Source organism: Lolium rigidum, chromosome 7, assembly GCF_022539505.1.
Source record: "Lolium rigidum isolate FL_2022 chromosome 7, APGP_CSIRO_Lrig_0.1, whole genome shotgun sequence".
Taxonomy (NCBI): Eukaryota; Viridiplantae; Streptophyta; class Magnoliopsida; order Poales; family Poaceae; genus Lolium; species Lolium rigidum.
In genome coordinates, this window is record NC_061514.1 from 48,352,733 (window position 1) to 48,369,191 (window position 16,459).

Sequence of the window (16,459 nt, forward strand, 5' to 3'; positions counted from 1 at the left end):
GTTTTCCTTACTACCAAACTACATAATAATGGTACTTGGTAAGGTACTTACCATGGAAATGATTTTGATGAACTGCTGTAAAAGATGGTTCATTCATTTAGTCTCAAATAAACGGATCCTGGTGACCTTCCATAACTTCTTTTGAAAATGCCTTGGGATATGAAAGAATCTTTCAATCTGGACTTTTGTTCGTATAGTCAACTCCTTGATCTTGGCCCTTCTAAGCAGATATTTTGTCTCCAGTATCTTCTTCAACATGCACCACGGAGGGACCAAAAATCGTCGGCCATGGTACACCAGCAACCACGGCGCGACTTCAACTTCGTCGGCCATGGCAACTTTTCTTGTAGTGATATTTGGTCTTCGGTATTTCCTTCGTCCAACTTCATTAACATTAGCGGACTTGATCTTAAGTACTTCTGAGTAGATATTACTCACTTTCTCAAATTATAGTCCACTTCTTACTTCCTCGAGGTATGAACTTCGGCTTCTGGTCTGACATCCTTCTGGAAGTAGTGTTTGATAATCTTATGAAAATAAGATCGAACTACCTCACAGTTCAGACCTTAATCAACTATCTTGCTCAAAGTATTGAATCATCGTACATCCAACTCAATCTTAACTCTACACCTTAGAGTTTTCTTATATTCTTCAACTCCTTTTCTTCCAACTATTGGACTTATAATTGATAATATTGGTCTAGGTCTAGTTTATGGTTTGTACTCTGCGAAGAATCTCTGTGGTGCATCCACTCAATTGTGGACCTCCAATGTTAATCCTTCGACTAAATGATTGTTATTTGGTTGAATTTTTTTATTTTTTCACAACTTCTTGGTACAAATAATCCAATGGTGGACTACTTGATACCAATTGTGGCTATTTGTTATCTAGAAATGGATTCTATTATCGGTTTTGACCAATTGGTTGGGACATCTTCTTCTTTATCTCGCGGTATATATCCTATATCAACTACGGTCTTCTTATACCAGCTATGGTACCAACTGTGGTCTTCTGATACCAACTGTGGTCTCCTTATATTTTCTATGGTTTCATAAGTCATCATTCTTCCTTCTGGGTTTATTTTGCAAGAAAACCACTATGAATATAGTATCCAAAGTGATTTCCCATGCATTCCCTCTTCCATAATGATTATGGTTCTACTTCTACTTCTCCATAGTCATCATATTTCTCACCTTCATGCTTCTTCCTTACTAAAGTACTCCTCTGTTGAGGTAAAGCATGAATTTTGATTGGCGCTTCCTTCAGAGTTTTGTGGTTGCTTCCCACAATTTTACTACCTTCTTCTGAGGAACCTTTATCTTATCTTCAAATTCTTTAGAGTTCGTCACTTCCTCACACCAATACTATTGCCCTCTAGATCTATAACATCAAGTAGTAACTTGATATTGCAACATGCATTTGCATATCAAAGTCAAACTTCATGTATGGATCTAGTCAATCAATGAAAATCCAATAAAATCCAAGAAGATTCAGCTTTGTGCAGTGCATTGGCCATTCCGGGCAGCCGTGTGCGTTCGGGCCAGATCTAGGATAGGCGATGGGCCCATATCTGGCAGCACCCTTGTTGTTCTGTCTAGGTTCGCTAGGTCGTGGTTGATACTCGATGCATGGAGCGTGATCCTCGCGGCTCCACGTGATGCTCTGCTCGGACCAATTGAGCTAGCGCGGGACATCCGCGACGACTGCATTGACAGCCACCGCCCGCGCGAGGACCTTCTTGTCACAGCGATCGCCAACCCTTGTGAAGGTGTGGAGGGACCCGGCGCTGCGACCGAAGCCGTCGTCCTTGGGCTGGTCCTGGTCCTTGTTGCGGTCCTTGTTCTGGTCATCGCCGCCGTTTTCCTTCGAGTGGCGGGCCTTCTCGATCTTCTTAAGGGAAAAGCAGTTCCCAGTCGTGTGCGTCGAGGGCTTGCCCTCTTTGCTGTGGTAGATGCACGGAGCATCAAGCAGGCTGTGCAGGTCAAACTGTTTGCCTGGTGGGCGATCCTCTCGTGGGCCGTTGTTGTCGTGGCGGGAGTACTTAGGGTCGCGCTGCCCGTAGTTGGCATTGGCGAGGAACTCGGAGTTGCTACCGTCGGCGCGGCGCTTACCGCTGCTTGGGCGAGTGGAAAAGCGGTAGTCATCGCGACGATTGTCGGGTTGGATGTGGCGGCGATTACGCCGCTGGCCAAACTCGTCGTCCGAGTCAGCCGTGGGATCTTCATCGGCGTAGCGCTGAGCTATGTTGAATATCTCGGCGATAGAGATGTTGTCCCTGCTGACACGCCTGAGCTTGGCGCCGAGTGGCTCGTACCGGCAGCACCGGCGAAAGCAGTAGATTGTAGTGTCGGTGTTGATGCCGCTGGAGGTCGTCCACATATCCTGACAGCGGTGCATCCATCGGCGAGTTGATTTGCGGGGGCCCTGGATGCAGCGGTCCGGGTCCTCGATGGTGGTGGCGCGAGTGTACGCGCTGGCGAAGTGCTGAATGAAGGCAGTACATGCCTCCTCCCTCGAGTCGATGTTGTTTGGAGCGAGGGTGTTGAACCATTGGCGATTCTCCCCATCCATCATGAGGGGCAGGTAGCGAGCGGCGAGCAGGTCGGAGTAGCCTTGGATGCCCATCGCCATGGTGTACGAATCGATCCAGACCGTCGGGTCGATGTGGGTGTCGTACTTCTCGATGTCATGGGGGCCCTTGAACCCGATGGGGTACGGCTCGCCCTTGATCATGGGGCCGAAGCATGTTGGGCCGACCCGGGTGAACGTGCTCTAGCGCGGGTGCTCGTCCCTGTAGTTGTTGTCCAGGCGGTTGCGCGCACGCCACGCTTGGTCGTTGACGATGTGCATGCGCGCGTCGACTGGCTGCCCATTGGCAGCGACCATCGCGCGTGGAGGGTGCGGCTCGACTGGGTTGTTGGTCGAGTGAGCGGCACGTGGCGCCGGGGACGGGAAGTTGTTGGCGTTGGCGATTGCGCGGTTCACCGCCACGGAAGATGCGGCGTGACTGGCGGAGGAGCGCGAGTACAGAATATGACACCTCCGTTCCAGCGTTTGGCAAAACTCACAACCGACGCCCGCACTCAACTACCTCGGAAATTTCACGGCGCGCACCCATCTCCGTTTCCGCTTTCACTCCGGCGTTGCCGCCACCCCTATTCCGCGTTGCTTGCTTACCGTGGTAGATAAGCGTGCGCCGGTTACTCCACAAGTTTTTTTGGCGCGCCGGCTCTACACAAATCGACGGGCGACCAACCGCGCCGCCGCAGTCTCTACCGCCTCCCGGAGTCAATTTCGCGCTCGGCGAGCAAATGGACACACATACAACTATGGATACTACCTTGCTGACGGCATCTACCCAAGGTGGTAAACAATTGTGAAGCCGCTTAAATATCCAAAAGGCAAGAAAAGACTCCAGTTTCATAATGCACAAACCGCAGCTAGGAAAAATGTGGAGAGTGCATTTGGAATTTTGCAAGCCCAACTTACTATTGTTAGCGGACTGGCTAGATTTTATGATCAAAATATCGTTTGATATATCATGACCGCTTGTGTCATCATGCATAACATGATCATCGAGAATCAGCGTGGCCAAGAATTTGAGCATCTCCAGCCGCGTCCCCCAAACCGTCCTCCAAAGGAATTTGGGGCGCGCCGGACAAAAAAACCGTTCCAGCTGCGTCCCCCAAAGCCCATTTTTGTCCGGCGCGGCCCGATACGGTGTCCGGCGCCCCGAGCCCGTCCCCGTCCCACAGGGGACGCTCCGGGGACGCCGGACACACCGAAAAGCGAGGCGAACCGACGCGGGCCCGACGCGTCAGCGGCTCGGACGCTCAGCCGCCGCCTACGTAGCGACGGTGCAGTTGCCGGGAAGCGGAACCATCGCATTGGCAACCGCGTCGACGACGCGGCAACCGCCGGAATGGAGTCGGGACTCCTCGGAAGAGCAACCGCTGCTCTTTTCGACTTCTGCGCCGCCGTTCATCCGCGCTCAATAAGACCCGTACGTCGGCGCTTTTGGATCTTCACCGGCCGCATCCGACACCTCCAGCGACGATGAGCTACATCTCCGAGCTCCCGTCCGACACCTCCAGGCGAGGGAAAGCCTGCTGGATGGCGCCATTGGTGGGAGAAAGCTCGGACGCCCAGCAGCGGTGATGATTCCCTCCCGCCACTTGACAGCGCGGAGGAATGGCTGGGCGTGGAGGAGGACGCGGAGGAAGAAGGGTCAGAGGAGGCGGCGGTGGCCCGTGCGAAGGCGGAGGCGGAGGCGGACGCGAAGGCCAATACCGCCAAGGCAAAGGCGCAGCCGGCGAGCACCGTCGACAACGAGGAGGACTCCGACGCGTCGGCCGACACCGCCTCTTCGGAAGAGGTGACGAGCAGGAAGCGCCACCGTGATGACGACGACGAGGCGGGGCCATCATCGAAGAAGAAGAAGTAGTAGTTTAAAATAATTTATATGTAATTTAATTATGTTTTTTCGAAGTTTTATATGTATTTTGTTTATGTTGAACCGATTTGAATATTAGTAAAGAGTTTTATTTTATCTATTTAAATTATTTTTAATGTTTGGGGGCGGCGTTTGGGGGACGCGACTGGGGAGCGACGTCCCCCAAAGACGACACGAACGAAATACGTCCCCCAAACGCTCAATCCGACGCGCTTTGGGGGACGGTTTGGGGGACGCGGCTGGAGATGCTCTTAGACTCCTCTTTTTATGACTTGATGGAAGTTCCCAAGTGCCTAGGAGAGAAGAGAGAATACCTTGCCATTCATCAAACCGAAGATGCTGTTAGTACCTTTTGCACAGGATAGGATGACCATTGAGGTAGCCATATGCAGTGCATAGTTGCGACCTGCTCTTTCGATCATTCTAAGCAGTTGCAAGATTGTTTTGATTTCCTGCCTGGTGATGGGGTTTTATATCGCTAAGACGCCCTCAAGTTTCTGTAATTATCGGTCACTTGTTTGTTACTACCTCTTAGATTTTTTTTCCTCTTTCAAATTTAGAAAAAAAAATGTTTACCATTTTATTGATTGAGACAGTGAAAGCAAAACGGCCGAACACGTCCCAACCCAGAAACGACTCCAAGGCAAACAGAAACCACGATTAAAGACGGACTCCCCCAGAATAAATTTGGTGGTACAAGGTCGAAGACAAGAAAAATCTCGGCCGAGAGGGACTCATGAAAACCACCAAGGTACAAGGTTGAACCCAAAAAAAAAATGAAAACCGCCTCCCACAGAATAAAATTGGTGGTATAAGGTCGAATCCAAAAAATCTCCAAGGCTGACAGGAACTCGTGAAAACCTCCAGGTGCCTCGTAGACAGACAAGGAAATCACACTCGCACTAGAGCCAAGATCGTATGAAGCATGAAAACTTTTAAGTCCTATCAAGCATAAGGCTGAAACCAAAAAAAAAAAAAAAAACTCCAACGCTAAAAGGAACTCATGAAAATCATCTTTAAACGCAAAAAAAAAACTCATAAAAACCACGGGTATAAACACTAAAGGTAGACCCCCCAAAATAAAATTGACGGTACAATTCGAATCAAAATTTTTTCCAGGCTAACATGATCCATGAAAACCACCGAGTGTAATAAAACCGACTCCCAAAAAATAAAATTAGCGGTACGAGGCCGAAGCAAAAAAAAAAACACCCAAAGCTAACAGGAACTCATGAAAACCACTTAGTGTAAATATTAACGACTGATAAGGCGGTAATCCATGAAATAAAAGCCACAACAGACCTACTGCCGGAGGCTATCTTTCCGACATGAAAATCGAGCTTCGGACTCACAAGTCCATTGGTTGGAACCTTCGACAACTTCTGGGAGTGTTGGACATTAGGTTTGCTTCTTAGAACCTCTGATAGTCTTTGTACTTCAAACAATGTAAAATGCCAGGGTTTCTCTTACTTAAAAGAAATCAAACTACGACTAGGTACCCACACGAGAGCACCACGACCGCCGCATAGTGCAGACGCCAGCCACACGACCCACGCTCTGGGGAAGATCATTGGATTGTATGTCACACGATGGCATGTATAAGATAGATGACATGGCCACAACCATGGGAGGTAGGTGGACCGCGGGAAAACTGATCAACACCTTTTTTTTTTTTGGATCAACTGATGGTATGTTTCACCGGAGAGGGGGAGAGTGGCAGTGAGCAGCTGGCCCGGTGCGAACGGGTCGTGCAGCTGGCCGGGGCGGACCTCGGCGGGGTCGTTGACACCGATGAGCCCGATGAAGAGGTTGATCGTGCCGACCGGCACCATCCAAGTATAGGGGAGAGGCGACGGAGCCGGGTGGTAGGTGCTCGGCTGGATGTGGAAGAAGTTGCCCATGGCGATCATCCTGCCGGAGGCGATCGGCCGGCGGACAGGCGAGTAGGGCCTCGCCGCAGCTCGGAGGCTTGACGTCCCACGCCCCACGGTGGGCGCCACAGTCGTGGATATGACCACGACAGGTGCTACAGGGTGCAACATTTCGTTAATGTGGCAGCAAGGCGACGTAGCCATCCGCGGAGCGAGGTGCACAGGACGCAAGGTTTTACCCAGGTTCAGCCCCTCCGGAGAGTAAAAAGGCCTATGTCCTGCTAGATCTATTGCTCAGTGGAGAATCACAATGGGGGGCTCAGTCGGCGAGAGCACCGAGAGCTATGGGGGTGAGATGCGATCTCTGATGGTGTGTGTTCTAGGGCCTAGCTCAGGGATTTATATAGGCACCCCCGATCTAGGGTTACATGAGGATAAGTTTGAATCGTATCCGAATCATAATAGTTGCTACAAGTCCGGAATTTGTTATCCCACGCTCAAGTAATCTTGATCTTCAGTCGCCTGGGCCTTCATCCCAGTCACCACCCCGGGGTTTAGGCCCAGTCGCACCAGGGTTTTAGGCCCAATCGCCTTCGTCGATTGGAGCACTCTCTGGGCCTTCTCTCCTTCGGCGAGTAAGACTAATGATGCACCCCTTTGGGCATATCCCCATCATCTATCGGGATTTTTCATCATATCGTTGTTATAATATTCTAGCAGAGCGCAGCTTGTGGGATATCAGGCCTCAAAAGACGGAACCCGAGGTCTTACCTTCATGTTGAAAAGCACGGCAATCAGACATGTTATCGTGGCAAACACGGTCTGAGAACTTTTATTTTACAGTAACATCCTTATTTGGTCGATGCAATAGCCGAAATTGTCGGGTTCTTTATTTGCCTGGTGTCAGCATTTTTTCGGGTACGATGCGCCCTCCCAATGGAGTAAATGACGAGGCTGTGTTTGGGTGTTTACCATAGATCATAGGCTCAAATTTTCTTCTTCTTCATCTCCTTTTTTTTCGGATCCTTTCTCAAATTTGTCTTTATATTGGGTGCGCGACCTAGCTAGCCCCTTAGTCTATGTTCGGGTTATTGCAACCGAGCATAGACTCAAGTTGTTGTTGCACTCGAGGAAGTATTCGACTTAAGATTTTTGAAGGACTTGAGGAAATACTCGACTCAAGTCATGCGTCTATGGGCGCAAATAGAAATTGTCAACTTCTGTTGGAGGACTCGATGAGGAATCTTGATGTAGCGAATGGATCTTGTAAGTAACTAGGAGTCGATGTTGGATGAAGTCATCATAGCGGACAAACTGGGATGTTCGGGTGCGCGACCAGCGCTCCCGATAAAAGAAGCCCCCGGATTTATGTTCGGATGCTTGTAACATGTATGGACTCAAGTTATCATGGCGTCCGAAGAAGTACTTAAACAAGTTGTCGAATCCTGTTGGAGAACTTGATGAAATTGTCGAATCCTGGTAATCACCAAAAAATATGAAGAGTTGTGAAATATTTTATCACTCAAAAACATTGTGTTAGCAGCTTGTAATATTGTTTGGGGTGATAAGACTCATCGCACGGTCACCGTATGCTAAGTCTTTTTGTTGGACTGACAATCGAGGTCTGTGTGCCTTGCCGACTTGTCAGTTGGGCTACAACTGGATTTGAGTTTTCAAGTATTCAATGGAGGTAGTCAGCTACTTGGGCTTTCGCACGTGAGGTGTCAGATGCTCAGAGTCGATGATATGTAGGATGAGTTTGGATGAGGCAGCTCCGAAATGTCGGATGCGATGAAAGTAAAGTAATAATTGCCTTTTAAAAGAGAAACACTTAGTTTTTTGATGCAAAGTTTTACTGGAAGCAGTCAACGAGGCGGATATAATCGATGCAGCGGAACGAATCAGCACGACGAGTCTGCGACGGGTGAGCCCCAAGCGAGGTAAGTGCATGATGTCGAGTTAGTGATGGATGAGCACCGAAGCGTGGCAGGTCCGCGATGACGACTGCGCGCTAGCGGGTAGCGGGGTGTTGAATATGCGATATCGAGTGCGCGATGGCATGTCAGCGACGGACGAGATGAATATGCGACGTCGAGTGCACGATCGCGAGTCCCCAACGCGTGACGCGCAAATAAACAAGAACCAAGACTGCTTCAGTCTCTGGAGGCTCATTGATACACCGGTTTGCCTCAAATCTACAGTCAATGGTGATTTCTGTGCCACGTACTATAATGGAGACAACCTACCACATTCCTACCGTAGCTGTCTCGTTTCATCTAGAAGAAAAATACTACTAGTAGAATACAGTAGCTGTCTCGTCGAATCAGCTGTATAGCTATGTGTCCAGGAAATTTCAGGCTGATTAATTTGCTGCAAGTTGAATCCAAGCTGATCGGTCGCGACCGTTTCCATGGATTAGGATGTCGGACGAGCTAGCTGCCGTTCGGATACGGATAGTGCAAGGATGTAATGACGAAATCATTCGGAACCTTGCCGTTGCGATGACGCCGTCGCGGCCGGTTTGATCAAATGGTCCATTGCGATGGAGCTGGATGCCGAACAACCGAGTTAATAGCATAAAACCACCACTTTAATGGTGAAATTTACCGGATGGTATCACTTTGCGTTTGCGGGATAAAAAACCACCACATTTTGTGAAGTTTTTTTTCGGAATGCGCTAAACGCGAATTGAACGTGAATTGACAGGGAATCTGATAGGTGGGGCCTGCTGTAAGTAATGATGTGGCAGGAATCTGTGAGATGGAGAGGAACCCATATAATAATTTAATTAAAAAATCCAAAAAGTCTCTACAAAAATTCCCAAGCCGTCCCGCACGCCGCCACCGACTGGCCGAGCCCGCCCGCCGCCGCCTCGCCGTCCATGCCCGTCCGCCGCCGCGCACCTCGCCGTCCGCCGCCGCGCACCCGTTCGTGGATCCGACATGCGGCTGGAGAGGAGTAGGAGGGCACGGGGGAGGTGGAGGTCAACCCCGCCATGACCGAGCTTGGGCTCGAGGCGGCGCCTCCCTTGAGTCCGTGCGTCTGTGCTGCCGGGGGCGGCGGCGCGGGAGATGCAGGGGCGGCGGCGCGGGAGCTGCAGGGGGCGGCGGCGCGGGAGATGCAGGGGAGCGACGGCGCGGGAGATGCAGGGGCAGTTCCTCTTCCCGTCGTCGGCGTCCTTGTCGTCGAGGGGGAGGCGGCCGGGGAAAAGGGGAGGGGCGGGAACGACGGGCACGGCGAGCCGCCGCCGAGCCTGCTCGCACGCAGCCGCTGCCGAGCCGCACGCCGGGGATGGGGAAGACGACCTCCGAAGCCGCACGCAGCCGCCGAGCTTGCCCGCAGCTGCCGCCTCGCCGTTCCCGTCGTGCTTGGAGGGTGGCGTCTTACCTCGCCGGCGGCGGCGAGCGCCGGCGGTGGTGGGGGTGACCCAGTGGGGGAGGCGGCGGCTGTGGTGGGGGTGAGCCGGTGGGGGAGGTGATGGGGGAGGTGATGGGGTTTTTTTTTGGATTTTTTTATTAAAGCAGCCTGATAACTGGGACATGTGGGCCCTTTGTCCACATCAGCAACTTACTGCATAGTGTTGCCACCTCAGCGCTGATAATAGGACCCACCTGCTGTCAATTCGCGTTCAATTCGTGTTTAGCGCATTCCGGAAAAAACTTCGCAAAATGTGGTGGTTTTTTGTCCCGCAAACGCAAAGTGGTACCATACGGTAAATTTTACCATCAAAATGGTGGTTTTATGCTATTAACTCGGAACAACCAGATTCAGACTCGGCGTGCGTACTTTCACATGCGCGGCGGTTAGTAGAAGAGCAGCTGCGAGTACGACTTCCTTGAATCTTAATTTAGAACCTTTTGCGCAGGATAGGATGGCCATTGAGCTAGCCAGATGCAGTGCATAGTTGTGAGTTGCTCTTTCCATCATTCTAAGCATCTGCACGATTGTTTTGACTTCCTGCCTGGTGCTGATTGATGGGGTTTTATATCGCTAAGACGCCCTGAAGTTTGTATGTGTATTGGTCACTTGATTGTTACCTCTTAGCTTTTTTTTCTCCCTTTCGAAATTTAGCAAAAGATTTACCGTTTTATTGATTAAGACAGTGAAAGCAAAACTGCCGAACACGTCCAAACCCAAAAGCGACTCCAAGGCTAAGACAAACCCATGAAAACTACTGATTGTAAGCACTAAAGACGGACTCCCACAGAAAATATTTGGTGGTACAAGGTCGAAGCCAAAAAAAAAATTCTCAAAGGCCAAAAGGAACTCAAGGAAACCACCAAGTGTAAACACTAAAGACCGACTCCCCCAGAATAAAGTTGGCGGTACATGGTCGAAGCCAAAAAAAAAATCTTGAAACCCATCTCCCCTGAAATAAAATTGGCGGTAAAAGGTCGAATCCAAAAAATCTCCAAGACAGACACGAACCGAGTGTAAACACTGAAGACCGTCTCCCTTGGAATAAAATTGGTGGTACATGGCCGAAGCCAAAAAAAAAATCTCCAAGCCGGTACCCATGAAAACGTCTCTCAAAGAAGAACTCGTGAAAACCACGAGTGTAAACACTAAAGATAGACTCCCCAAAATAATATTCGTGGTACAAAGGCGAATTAAAAAAATTCGAAGGCAAACATGAACTCATGAAAACCACGGATTGTAAACACTAAATACCGACTCTCCCTAAATAAAATTGGCGGTACGAAGCCGAAGACATAAAGATCCAAGGGATGAGCTCAGGACACCATGAGTGTTAACAGTAACGACCAGCGTTCCATTAAGTAAAGGCCACAGAAGACCTACTGCTGGAGGCCGTCTTTCCATATGATAATTGAGCTTCGAACTCGGAAGTCCATATATAGATTGGCACGTTGGGTGACTTCTGGGAGTGCTGGACGTTAGGTTTGGTTCTTAGAGCCTCTGATAGTCTTTGTATTCCAAAGAATGTTTTAATTCAACAAAGTGCCAGGGTTTCTCTCAAGAAAGAAACTACTACTGCGCGCCCATACGACTGCACCCCGACCACTGCATAGTGCAGACGCCAGCCACACGCCCCACGCTTCGGGAGGATCATTAGATGTACGTCACTTGATGGCGCGTACGAGACATGGGAGGTAGGCGGGCACACTGCTCAACGCCCGGCGGCTGCCATTGCCGTTGCCATCCACGCCCACGGCGTGTCACCATGGCATCAACCGTGCTCGGTTCTGTGCCAAAGGACTTCCGAATCTGCAGGTCGATGGCGAAACCATATACAGTATATAAGCTAGCTAACAGACTGAAGGTAGCTAGTGAGGTAACCGTTTGTGATTTGTTACTTTTTAGCACTTAGTACTAGCTAGGATCTTATAACATGATCACGATTTCGCTAATAGAAGCAATACTGAGTCGGGAAAAGAACTACTGATGAATGTGGTACCTCGCCTCGTGTTTCACGTGGTGGAGCTAGAACGATGTGCAGCGTGGGACAACCTTGGTGAAGTAATGAGTAATGAACAACAAGATCCAACAATACGCAGGCTTGATAACTAGTACATTTTTAAGGATTTCGCTAATACTAGAAACAACTGATGAATGTAGCTTGCCTCGTGTTTCACGTGATGGCTAGAATGATGTGCAAGTGTGAGACAACTTAGCTTGGTGTCCTCCTTCTCGTCCCGGTCCTGTTGTCTCCGTCGCTGTATGTTGCGGCACTTGGGACCTATCTGCCGTCTCACCGAAGCGGACCACTCGACAAAATTAATAATCCATGCAATCGAGTTTTACAGTGAAATAGCGACACAAATGTGTAGCGGGCTAATTTGAGGGGTTTTACGGTACAAGTTACCCCAAGTAGGAGGAAGTAGTATCGAGCAAAATCAACGGTTGATTTGCAGGCTATTTAGCAGCAACGGTGGCTAACGTGCGAAGGAGCTGCCGCAGTGGCCGGCGCACTGCTGAGTATATGCAGCGCACGGGCCGAGCAACATTTCTCCTATAAATGTTGAAAGACTACCCAGCCAACCAAGCCATCTCAGAGGGGCAAATGAATCTGGTTCGTTGATTTTGCCCAGCCACATCCCACTTTTCACTACAGCCGTTCGATCGGTAATTTTTTTTCTCACTCGTTCAGTTTTTCATAGAGTCCATGACGCATGGGGCCAGCTACTTGCAAGGACCGACGGTCAGAGACATCCACAGGTGCTCGTTGGCGTCGCCTTCCGTTTCGAGCCCCGCGGGATGGTGAAAACCTAGATGGCGAGTCCCCGATTCACTCCCCAACCCCCGTCTCTCCTTCTCCCCAACCGTGGCGGCGCGCCCGTTCCTCCAGCCTTCCACCCGCGGCTGCCCTCCTGCGCAATCGCCACCTCCGCTCCTCTCTCCTCCTCCCCAATCCTCTCCTTTCTATCCTCCCAATCCACCGCCTCCTACCGCCAGCGCCGTGTTTTCTTGTTGATTGGGACGACCGGAGGCGGCAGATTCGTTGGGCTCCGTGCAGAGGAGCCAAGAGACGGAGGTGGGTGGGGGCTGTCTCCAATTTTGGCTTCCTCACTAAGGTGACTGTACGCGGGAGCCGGCGGCGGTAGGGAGGACGGGTGAAATCCGGGCTGAGCGCGTGGCCGACAACGGCGGTCGGTTGGCTCACAGGGCAGACCCTTTCGTGGGCGGCGACCACGACCAGGACGGCGAGCCTCATGCGAGGAGCGCGCCTAGCGGTTGGACGGCGGCGGCCTCTGCGGAGATCGGAGCCGAGGGGATCCCCACTCTCCCTCGTTCATATCCTCGGCGCCGGCTTCCTTGAGGTACGTTTCAGCCTCCGATTCTCTCGTGTGCCGCGTCCTCTTCTCCCCACATGAACAACAGCTGTAGATGGCTGCTCAGATCAAGCGCTGAAGGCGTCCATCGTCATCGTCCTGGTCGATGACTGAATAAGATACTTTCGTTTAGTAGCGATGACTGAATATTGCCTTCTACACCTATTTTAGTTGTAAATGAGCTCAGACATGGCTCTTCTTCTAGGGGTACCGTTTTATGCTATTTTATATAAACCTCGGTACCATGATATTAATTGTTTGGTTGTTCATTGGAAGTTCTTTACCCTGAGATTATAATATGCTCGTAATCCAAGCATCCTTTAATTTCCGTTGTTTTCAGATGAGGTTGAGGATCATTCAGCATATGCATTTCACGGGCATACAGGTACGACCTCATTGAACAAACTAACTTACGATGTCTTGTGGCTATGATTATATGTTTGCACCAATAAGTTTGATACACCATGTCCCGGAGTACCTTTGCACTGGAAAACACTTATATTAACAGCTGATCTTGATATGTTGGGTACAGATGAGGTATTTGCTGCTGCGTGCAGTCCTGTAGACGCATCGCTTGTTGTTTCTGGAGGTAAAGATGACAGAGGTTTTTTTGGAGGATTGGATCTGCAGAGGATGTTCAAGAGCTGTCTGGTATTGTCGACTCATCTTCTTAGTCTAATTGGGAATTCCTTAGTCGACTTTTTCTATGTCAATGTTACCCGGACTATCTCTATGCTTCGTCACTATTACAATATTAGTTCTTAAATGTGTGTATTCTATTTATTTTATCTAAAACTCCAAAAGTATTATAGATATATTGCAGCAAGTCTTTTTCATTATTTTTTGTTTGGGAATATCTTCATCTTTATGTTCGTGTTGCATCGATTTATATACCTTAATTGTTTTGATGGATGCCTAGATTTTTCTATGAAGCTTACATAATATCTGTTACCGATACAGGACATAGGGATACTGTCTGCACTGTGGATTTCAGTTCAGATGGAAAATTGGTGGCTTGTGGAGGTATGGATGTACAGATAAATGTATGGAATACAGCTACACGAACACTTCAGGGAACCCTTGAGGGCTCTGAATCAGGCTTTGAGGTGAGATGATGTTGTGGTCACTTTCATCCATTTAGTTGAACATACTTCATAACTCCTTGTTTCGTGCTCTTAAGCTGTATCTAGGTACTCGTTTATTAATTACATGTTATGGTTTTGTAGTGGCTTAAATGGCATCCGCGATGTCACTTGATAATTGCCGGATCAGAAGACTGTAATATATGGGTGTGGAATGCCGACCACAATGCCTTTCCGAGTATATTTGCTGGCCACAGTAGCACAGTGACATGTGGTGACTTTACCCCTGATGGTAGTGAGCTCTTCTGCTGTTTAGTTATATATGTATGTTAAAGGATCAAGCTGCCTCTTAATATGGTATACAATACATCACCCCAATGTGGACTTTATTGAGTCCTGTTCTTTGGAATGCCTCACATGCAATTTTTCACCTGTATGTAGCAATTTTTTTGGTTATCAATTCAGAGCTTCTTCATTATCAATTCATATTTCAGAGAAACGTATGGATCATGGTACTTATATTTCTGCTACTAAGTTGTGTTCTAAGTTAATTTCAGTGAAACTAGAAGTTGATGATAAAAATAATAAAGGGAAAATAGCAGAATGGCTTCTGTGATGCTTTAACATCTTATATCTTTTTCACCTGTTTACTTTAGAAGTTTAGATCCCAGATGTATCATACCCATTTTAGCTAATTCAGGTGTTTTTGTATGAAGGTAAGCTTATTTGTAGCGGATCAGATGATGCAACATTGAGGATATGGGACCTTGAAAGTGCACAATGCAGACATGTTGTTCGGGGTAAATTACTGTCTATGTTGTAATTACCATATGTTCATATGGTTGTTTTTGTGCATTCTCTGTCAACCCTGAACTTCATTGTCCAATCTTTTTACCTCAATCTAGGTCATGGCTATCACACTCAAGGATTGACATGTTTAGCTATTACATGGGACTCCCAGTCCATTGTTAGTGGCTCTCAGGACAATTCTGTGTGCATTGTGAATATAAACTCAGGCCAGGTGGGTGTATGTCATGATTTTGCACTATTAATTTAGCAAAAAGGTCGATGAATCACTCCCATCCATGCTGAATGAGCTTTGTATCCTTCTCTTCCAAGTTGGCTTAATTAAGTATTTGATGCAGTGTGTGGTTCTAACTATTGTTTGCATGGTAGATCATGTAAAAATAATATAATTATGGATTTCCTTATTTTTGCTTGTAGGGATTTCTGCAGTTTTGTTTGTAAGATATACTGCATGATTTGTTTTCTTAGGAAAGTCGCATGTACTCTGTTGATAGTTTTTAAACTTTGGAACATGTGCCATGGAAGGTAAGATAAGCTCTGATTTGTGTGTAACAAGTGTTGTTGGTTCTTTTTGCAGGTTGTTGGTTCATTAGTGGGCCACACTAACTCGGTCGAGTGCATGGGCATCTCACCAAGGTACTTTTTCGTGATACATTTCTTGGATTGTTGGACTCTGTATGGTAACATTGCCTTCATATTGACCTAGCTAACCATGCCCCTGTTTTCTGCAGGTATAACTGGGTGGCCACAGGGAGCATTGATCAGACTCTCATTATCTGGGACCTCACTCATCAAGCGATTCGATCCACTTGCGAGCATGATGTGGGTGTAGAAATCAATGGACCTTTTCTATTTCTCTTGTATTTTCATGTCATCATGAACTTACTGCTGGTGGTGGTGTTTGATAAGCAGGAGGGCGTGATGTGCCTGGCGTGGCTGGGTTCGTCGAAGTATGTAGCATCAGGATGTGTCGATGGCATGGTGCTCATCTGGGACAACCTCTCTGGTGAGTTGGCTCGTGTGTTCAGCGGGCACCGCGAAGCCGTGCAGTCTCTGGCCATCTCCGCGGACGGCAACTCCCTCATCTTTGTCTCCTCTGATAAGTCTGCCCGCGTTTTTGACATTTCCATGTTCAAGTAAAGATATATGTATCAGCAAGCCAAGCAAGACTAGCTTCCTCAGCTTGGATGGTCAGGATATGTACTTGTATGGGAGTGGGACCTCTGAACTTGGAACTGGCCTTTGAGATGTAGTCAGCAGTGCAAGCCTGCGATGCTCTTACGCTCTTTATTGATCTCTGGCCATTCGAAGAATGATCCTTAGTTTCATTAGCTATATTGATGTCTTCTTTTTGAGGGTATGTTTGGAGCTTCCGTCAAATTTTATTTCTATTTGCTTGTTGTCTTTGGATTTCTGTTTCTATTTTCAGCAAAATTGCGAATCTTTGTGCTCTTT

General features: G+C 48.5%; 1 pseudogene; it reads left to right on the top strand.

Annotated features, from left to right (window-relative positions):
• Positions 1-9,442: 9,442 nt before the first annotated feature.
• LOC124671291 lies at positions 9,443-16,298 on the top strand (annotated as a pseudogene).
• Positions 16,299-16,459: the final 161 nt, after the last annotated feature.